We start from the raw sequence: 9163 nt of genomic DNA on the forward strand, positions 1-9163 counted from the left end.
TCCACCCAACCAATTGGACTCCTGGAGGATATTAGGGACCATGGTTAACATCTCGGCAATTTTAATTTCCGGGCGAGAAAAGGTAAAAAAAATTCCAAATAGAAACCTATTATCCACAGTTTTTGAGGAATTTTTGATGTTACGGGGTTCGATGGCGAAAAGTCTTGAAATACTAGGGGATACATTATAGGGTCATATTATGACGTTTGGAACCATATATAACCATTATATGTTGTCAAAACTGTCCGTGGTAAGCTTGAGTTCACGAAATCGGTGCAAGTATGAAAACGGATAAATTGACCGTTTTAAGGCAAATCGAATGATTCCACTCACCCAATTGGACTCCCGAAGGGTATTAGAGACCATGGTTAACATCTCGGCAATTTTTATTTTCGGGCGAAAAAAGATCAACAAATTCCAAAATTGAAACCTATTAACCACGCTTTTTGAAAAAAAATTTATGTTACAGGACACGGTGGCGAATAGTCTTGAGATCCTAGGTGATATATCTTAGGGTCATATATAACGTTTGGAACCACATATGACCATCATATGTTGTCAAAAATTCCCGTGGTAGGCTTGTGTTCACGAAATCGGTGGAAGTATGAAAACGGGTAAATTAACCATTTTAAGGCAAATTGATTGGTTCCACCCACCCAATTGCACTCCCAGAGGGTATTAGGAACAATGGTTAATATCTCGACAATTTTTATTTTCGGGTGAAAAAAGGTCAAAAAAATTCCAAAATTAAAGCCTATTATCCACGTTTTTTTGAGGGATTATTGATGTTACAGTTCTCGGCGGCGAAATATCTTGCGATCTTAGGGTTAAATCTTAGGGTCATATAATGACATTTGGAACCATATGTGACCATTATATTTTGTCAAAAATGCCCGCGGTAGGCTTGAGTTCACGAAATCGGTGCAACTACTAAAACGGGTAAATTGACCGTTTTAAGGCGAATTGGATGGTTCCTCCCACCCAATTGGACTCCCTGAGGGTATTATGGACCATGGTTAACATCTCGGCAATTTTTATTTTCGGGCGAAAAAATGTCAAAAAATTCCAAAATTGAAGCTTATTATCCACGTTTTTTGACGGATTTTTGATGTTACAGGTCTCGGTGGCGAAATGTCTTGATATCCTAGGGGTTAAATCTTAGGGTCATATAATAACGTTTGGAACCATATATGACCATTATATGTTCTCGAAATTGCCCGTGGTAGGCTTGAGTTCACGAAATCAGTGCAAGTACGAAAACGGGTAAATTTACCGTTTTAAGGCAAATTGGATGGTTCCAACCATCCAATTGGACTCCCAGAGGATATTAATGACCATGGTTAAAATCTCGGAAATTTTTATTTTCGGGCGAAAAAAGGTCAAAGAATTCCAAAATTGAAGACGATTTTCCACGCTTTTTGAGGAATTTTTGATATTACCGGGCTTGGTGGCAAAAAGTCTTGAGATCTGAGGAGATACATCTTAGGGTCATATAATGACGTTTGGAACCATATATGACCATTATATGTTGTCAAAAATGCCAGTGGTATGCTTGAGTTCACGAAATCAGTGCATGTACAAAAACGAGTAATTTGACCGTTTTAAGGCAAATTGAATGGTTCCACCCACCCAATTGGACTCCTGGAGTGTATTAGGGACCATGGTTAACATCTCGGCAATTTTTATTTCCTGTCGAAAAAGGTCATCAATATCTAAAATTGAAGCCTATTATCCACCCTTTTTGAGGGATTTTTGATGTTACGAGGCTCGATGGCGACAAGTCTTAAGATTCTATGGGATACATCTTAAGGTCATATAATGACGTTTGGAACCTTATATGACCATTATATGTTGTCAAAAATGCCCGTGGTATGCTTGAGTTCACGAAATCAGCGCAAGTACGAAAACGAGTAAATTGACCGTTTTATGGCAAATTTGATGGTTCCACCCAAATTGGACGCCCGAAGGATATTAGGGACCATGGTTAACATCTTGACAATTTTTATTTTCCGGCGAAAAAAGGTCAAAAAACTCCAAAAATGAAGCCTATTATCCACGCTTTTAAGGTTTTTTTATGTTACGGGGCTCGGTGGCGAAATTTCTTGAGATCCTATGGGTTAAATCTTAGGGTCATATAATGACATTTGGAACCATATATAACCATTGTATGTTGTCGAAATTGCCCGTGGTAGACTTGAGTTTACGAAAACAATGCAAGTACGAAAACGGGTAAATTTACCGTTTTAAGGCAAATTGGATGGTTCCAACCATCCAATTGGACTCCCGGAGGGTATTAATGACCATGGTTAAAATCTCGGCAATTTTTGTTTTCGGGCGAAAAAAGGTCAAAAAATTCCAAAATTGAAGACTATTATCCATGCTTTTTGAGGAATTTTTGATATTACCGGGCTTGGTGGCAAAAAGTCTTGAGATCTGAGGAGATACATCTTAGGGTCATATAATGACGTTTGGAACCATATGTGACCCTTATATGTTGTCAAAAATGCCTGTGGTATGCTTGAGTTCACGAAATCAGTGCAAGTACAAAAAACGAGTAATTTGATCGTTTTAAGGCAAATTGGATAGTTCCACCCACCCAATTGGACTCTCGGAGTGTATTAGGGACCATAGTTAACATCTGGGCTATTTTTAAAAAGGTCTACAATATCCAAAATTGAAGCCTATTATCCACGCTTTTTGAGGGAATTTTGATGTTACGAGGCTCGATGGCGACAAGTCTTAAGATCCTATGGGATACATCTTAAGTTCATATAATGACGTTTGTAACCATATATGACATAATATGTTGTCAAAAATGTCCGTTGAAGACTTGAGTTCAAGAAATCGGTGCAAGTACGAAAACAAGCAAATTGACCGTTTTAAAGCAAATAGGATGGTTCACCCATTCAATTGGATTCCCTAAGGCTATTAGGTACCATGGTTAACATCTCGGCATTTTTTATTTCCCGGCGAAAAAGGTCAAAAAATTCCAATATTGAAGCCTATTATCCGCGCTTTTTGAGGAATTATTGATATTACAGGGCTCGGTGGCGAAAAGTATTGAGATATGAGGTGATACATCTTAGGGTCATATAATGACGTTTGGAACCATATATGACCATTATATGTTGTCAAAAATGCCCGTGGTATGCTTGAGTTCACGAAATCAGTGCAAGTACGAAAACGAGTAAATTGACCGTTTTATGGCAAATTTGATGGTTCCACCCACCCGATTAGACTCCCAGAGGGTATTAGGGATCATGGTTAACATCTCGGCAATTTTTTTATTTTCCGGCGAAAAAAGGTCAAAAAAACTTCAATTTTATCCACGCTTTTTGAGGTTTTTTTATGTTACGGGGCTTGGTGGCGAAATGTCTTGAGATCCTTTGGGTTAAATCTTAGGGTCATATAATGACGTTTGGAACCATATATGACCATTATATGTTGTCAAAATTGCCCGTGGTAGGCTTTATTTCACGAAATCAGTGCAAGTACGATAACGGGTAAATTTACCGTTTTAAGGCAAATATGATGGTTCCACCCACCCAATTGGAGTCCCGGAGGGTATTAGAGACCATGGTTAACATCTCGTCAATTTTTATTTCCGGGCAAAAAAAAGTCAAAAATATCCAAATTAAAGCCTATTATCTACGCTTTTTGAGAGATTTTTAATGTTACAGATTTTGGTGGCGAAAAGTCTTGAGATCCTAGGGATTAAATCATAGGGTCATAAAATGACGTTTGGAACCATATATGACCATTATATGTTGTCAAAAATGCCCGTGGTAGGTTTGAGTTCACGAAATCAGTGCAACCACGAAAACGGGTAAATTGACCTTTTTAAGGCAAATTGAATGGTTCCACCCTACCTATTGGACTTTCGGAGGGTATTAGGGACCATGGTTAACATCTCGGAAATTTTTATTTTCGGGCAAAAAAGGTAAAAAAAATTCCAAATTTGAAGTCTATTTCCATGCTTTTTGAGGAATTTTTTTATGTGACAGGGCACGGTGGCGAAAAGTCTTGATATCCTAGGGGATACATCTTAGGGTCATATATGACGTTTGAAACCATATATGACCATCATATGTTGTCAAAGATGCCCGTGGTAGGCTTGATTTCACGAAATCGGTGGAAGTACGAAAACGGGTAAATTGACCGTTTTAAGGCAAATTGGATGGTTCCACCCACCCAATTGCACTCCCGGAGGGTATTAGGGACCATGGTTAACATCTCGGCAATTTTTATTTACGGGTGAAAAAAGGTCAAAAAATTCCAAAATTGAAGCCTATTATCCACAGTTTTTGAGGAATTTTTGATGTTACGGGCTCGGTGGCGAAATGTCTGGAGATCTTAGGAGATAAATCTTAGGGTCATATAGTGATGTTTGGAACCATATATGACCATTATATGTTGTCAAAAATGTCCGTGGTAGGCTTGAGTTCAAGAAATCGGTGCAAGTACGAAAACAGGTAAATTGACCGTTTTAAGGCAAATAGGATGGTTCCACCCACTCAATTGGACTCCCTGAGGGTATTAGGGACCATGGTTAACATCTCGGAAATTTTTATTTCCAGGCGAAAAAGTGTCAAAAAAATTCCAAAATTGAAGCCATTATCCACGCTTTTTGAGGAATATTTTATGTTACAGGTCATGGTGGCGAAAAGTTTTGAGATCCTTAGGGATACATCTTAGGGTCATTTATGACGTTTGGAACCATATATGACCATCATATGTTATCAAAAATGCCCGTGGTTGGCTTGAGTACACGAAATCAGTGCAATTACGAAGACGGGTAAATTGACCGTTTTAAGGCAAATTTGATAGTTCCACCCCCTAATTGCACTCCCGGAGAGCATTAGGGACCTTGGTTAACATCTCGGCAATTTTTGTTTCTGGCGAAAAAAGGTCAAAAAATTCCAAAATTGAAGCCTATTATCCACGCTTTTTGTTGAATTTTTTATGTTACAGGGCACGGTGGCGAAAAGTTTTGAGATCCTAAGGGATACATCTTAAGGTCATATATGACGTTTGGAACCATATATAACCATCATATGTTGTCCAAAATGACCGTGGTAGGCTTGAGTTCACGAAATCGGTGCAAGTACGAAAACGGGTAAGTTGACCGTTTTAAGGCAAATTGGATGGTTCCACCTATTTAGGGTAAAAATACCCCAAGTACGTGGCCCAATCTCATAGCGACACGTGGCCCTATGAGAGGGCGACACGTGTCCTCCTGATAGGGTGACACGTGTCAGCTGTCCCAAACATACAATACAACATCAGAAAGAGAAAAAGGCCTTTATTACATCAGGCCCAAATCCCGAGGAAAACCTTGAAAGCCGCAAAACGGTGCCCCCTATGACACGTGGCGGCCCCTGATTACGCAGCCAATCACGTCACAGAATTCTAGGGTACAAACCCTAGAGGGGCACATGTTCCCACCCCTATAAATACCCCAATCATTTATGATGGGAGGGGTGGATGGTGACACAACATTAAAAAAGAGCATTAAGAGCTCCAACTTCTCTCTACTTTCTCTCTCTAGCTTTTCCGATTACCGATCTCTAACTTGATCGTCGGAGGCGAATATTCCGATAAATGGAATATTCGTTGTTTTGCAGGTGTCCGAGTCTCGTTGCCAGCAGAGCGTGACCAGTATCCGAGGAGATCACAAAAAACCCCGAAACATTTGGCGCCGTCTGTGGGGATACTCGTCCGTTATGGCAATAGATGGTCAGACACCTAATACTGGTCCTCGTCCAGGCGAGGACGGATACGTAGAAGACTTACATACAACCATATGATAACTTGTTATTTGATATGATTTTAGGGTGATTTTGAGCCTTGTTTACTCGATATATTGGCATTTTGGTCCACTTCTATCCTATTTTCATTCAATTTTTGTGTATCCCTTGCTTCACGGGTTGTTAGTGTTTTTGTTGAGATTGTAGGTAAAAAAAAACGATCATTTGAGGCATATGGATGATAAACCAAGGATAGAAGCCGTGACAATGGAGCAAAATCAAGGAAAATGTGAAGAGAAGGGCCTAGAAGACCCTGCACGGCCGTGCAGGACAGTCCCAGCCAAACCAAGCTACTGCCCGATTTGGCACGGACGTGCAAGGCTTCAGCACGTCCGTGCATCTCAGCCAGCACGTCCGTGCCATAAACTGCACGTCCGTGCAGTTAGCCTGGCCAAATCTGAGCTACTGCCCAAATCTGCACGTCCGTGCTTAGGGTGGCACGTCCGTGCCACCCCTGGCACGTCCGTGCGCACCTGCAGAAAATCCCGACTCTTGTTTTCTCCATCCTTTTTATTTGAGGGTCATATAAATACCCCCTTAGACTCTATTGTACGACATCTAAGTTTTTAGTGCTTCCTCTTAGTTTGTAATTGTAGAAACACAAATACTCTCAAATCATTAGTTAGAATTTAATTATTAGCTTAGAATTTTCAATCTCAATCATTGTAGAAGACAAGCTCCACCATTGATATTCAAGTTCAAGCTTCTAGTAATATTTTTCTACTCTCTTCCCTTATTTCTTCTTGCTTTGTTGTTAATTATTTGCTTGATTCTTGTATGTTTAGATTGTTAATTAGCTTAATTCTTAGTTTAATTATGTTCATGAGTTGTTTGAAATCCTTAATTGCTTTAATCTCCATGGATTGTGAGTAGTCTAATTTTCTAGGGTTTGGGTAAAACCCTCGATGTAGTCACTAATTACTTGTTGTATGTGCTAATTTGGTACTTGTTGGGTGTTAATTAGTTGAGCTTAAGTGGTTTAATTGCTTAGTTCTTGTATGTGGCCATTGCTAGAACTATTATCTAAGCTTTCTCAACGAAGGATCGAGAGATGAACTTGAGTTAGCTCCCTTATGCTTGATTGACTTGAAATGCCATGAGAATAGGAATTTCTAGTCAAGGGAATGTTTTTGTCATCGTGATTATGCTTTAACACTTGTTTTATGCTTTGTAACCACGAGAGTAGGTTGTATTCATGATTCAAGTAATCCCTCTAGCTTGAGAGAGTAGTTGGGTGCTTTAGATGATTTCCCCTATTTTACCCCTTATTTTACCTTGTTTATACATGCTAATCGTGATTTGTGATGAAGTTGAGTGGTATAACCCGAGTCCTAGAATCCCCTAATTACTGTTAATTTCCCCTAGGTTTAGTTAACCGGAACTAGTACTTGTTACACCAAACCAAACCAACTTTGACTTCACTTAGCTTATTTATGCGGTAGTATTTCGGTGGTTGATTCAACGCCTCTCTTGGGTTCGACCCTTTCTTACCCTTGCTATTAGCTAGTGAGACCGAGATAGGACTTATTCTTTGGTAGGTTCAACGACGGCCTATCAAATTTTTGGCGCCGTTGCCGAGGAGGCAAAGTCACATTGAATGTATTATTGTTGAATGAGTCTAAGTGTGTGAATTTCTGTATCATAATTTTTCTTATTTATTTTTGTATATTTGTGTTTTCACCTTGTGATAGTCATTGCTAACGTTTTTCTTAGCTTTGTTTGACTTTGCATGACACGGAAGAGTAAGCAATCACCGCTTATTCCCGTTGATCTGGAGCTAAATAGGACTTTGAGAAACGTCAGGAGACTTTTGCAAGGCACACCTGAGTTCTCCATTGTGTATTCGGATTCGGATCCGGAAGAAATCTTTTCAACCAACGAAGAAGAGAACATGGGAGACGACAATCCTCCTCCACCATTGCTACGAGATTATGACCACCCCAATGCCTTCACACTTCGGAGTGGCATACGTCTCCCCACCACTAATGCAAACAATTTTGAGCTATCGCCTCAACTCATCCGTATGATACAAGGTGATCAATTTGGTGGGAGTTCTCATGAGTGTCCTTTTGCTCATTTGGACAACTTTCTCGAATTGTGCACCACCATCAAGCAAAACAACATTACGGAAGAGTTCATCCGTATGCACATGTTTCAATTCTCCCTCCGTGACAAGGCAAAGCATTGGTTGAGAACGGTAGAAGAGGGATCATTGACAACATGGGATGAAGTCACTAGAGCTTTCCTTGGAAAGTATTGTCCACCCGAAAAGACCGCCGAGCTAAGGAGGAAAATCACCAATTTCAACCAAGAGATTGCTGAGACTTTGAGTGAAGCTTGGGAGCGTTTCAAGGACTACACTAGAAAATGCCCACACCATGGTTTTACATCATGGATCATTGTTCAAAGCTTTTATGATGGTCTTACTCCTACTTCAAGAGCCAATCTTGATAACGGGGCCGGTGGTAGCCTTAAAAAGCTATCGGTGGATGAAGCCTATAAAATGATTGAAGAAGTGGCTAAGCACTACGCATATGGGGGTGATAGAAGGCAACCTCAAGTAAAGAAGGCCGGAATCCACGATCTTAGTGCAATAGACCTTATTGCATCAAAGTTTGACATGCTAGCTCATAAGCTAGATCAAGCCACTCTTACATCTCCAAGCTCTTCCTCACAACAAGTCATGTCTTGTGAGACTTGTGGAGGAAACGATCATATGTCCTCTTATTGCAACTCAACCAACCAAGAGCAAGCGGCAGCAATTGGGCAAAGAAATGAGCCATACCCCCAATCCTACAATCAAGGTTGGAAACCCCAACAAGGTACGGGATGGAAGCAACAAAACCAAGGGCCCCCACAAAATAGCTACAATCAAAGCCAAAACCAACCCCAAAACCACTACAACCAACCTCACTCTCAAAACCGACAAGCTCCATATCGCCATCCCAACCAAGACCAACAAAGGCAACAATATAACCAACCCGCTCCCCCACCTCCTCAAAAGTCTAGTCTTGAAGCCGCACTTGAGACCTTCATTGCACAACAAGGAAGAAGCAATGCGGATATGCAAGCAAACACCCAACAACTTCAAGCACACAACAAGATAATTGAGAATCAATTGGCACAAATAGCACAACAAGTTGGGAGTTCATCCTCAAATCCTAGCGGTCACTTCCCAAGTTCAACGGTGGTGAACCCAAAGGAGCAAGCTAAGGCCATTACCTTGAGGTCGGGAAGAGGTTATGAGGGGCCGGTCATGAGTGAAGAGGAGCCTCAAAAGAGTGATGAGGGAGTGGTGGTGAGGAATGAGGATGATTTTGAAAATGAATTAGTTGATGTTGGGAAAAAGAAGCAAC

The 9163-nt window shown here is 40.5% G+C and overlaps 1 non-coding gene across 1 annotated transcript; it reads right to left on the reverse strand.

The window, feature by feature from the left end:
• Positions 1-8085: 8085 nt before the first annotated feature.
• On the reverse strand, positions 8086-8192 carry LOC145615741 (small nucleolar RNA R71). The gene has a single exon (XR_014107334.1). It is a non-coding gene; the product is annotated as a small nucleolar RNA R71 (small nucleolar RNA).
• Between the last annotated feature and the right edge of the window lie 971 nt (positions 8193-9163).

This window comes from Chenopodium album, chromosome 25, assembly GCF_948465745.1.
Source record: "Chenopodium album chromosome 25, dcCheAlbu1.1, whole genome shotgun sequence".
In the NCBI taxonomy this organism is placed as follows: Eukaryota; Viridiplantae; Streptophyta; class Magnoliopsida; order Caryophyllales; family Amaranthaceae; genus Chenopodium; species Chenopodium album.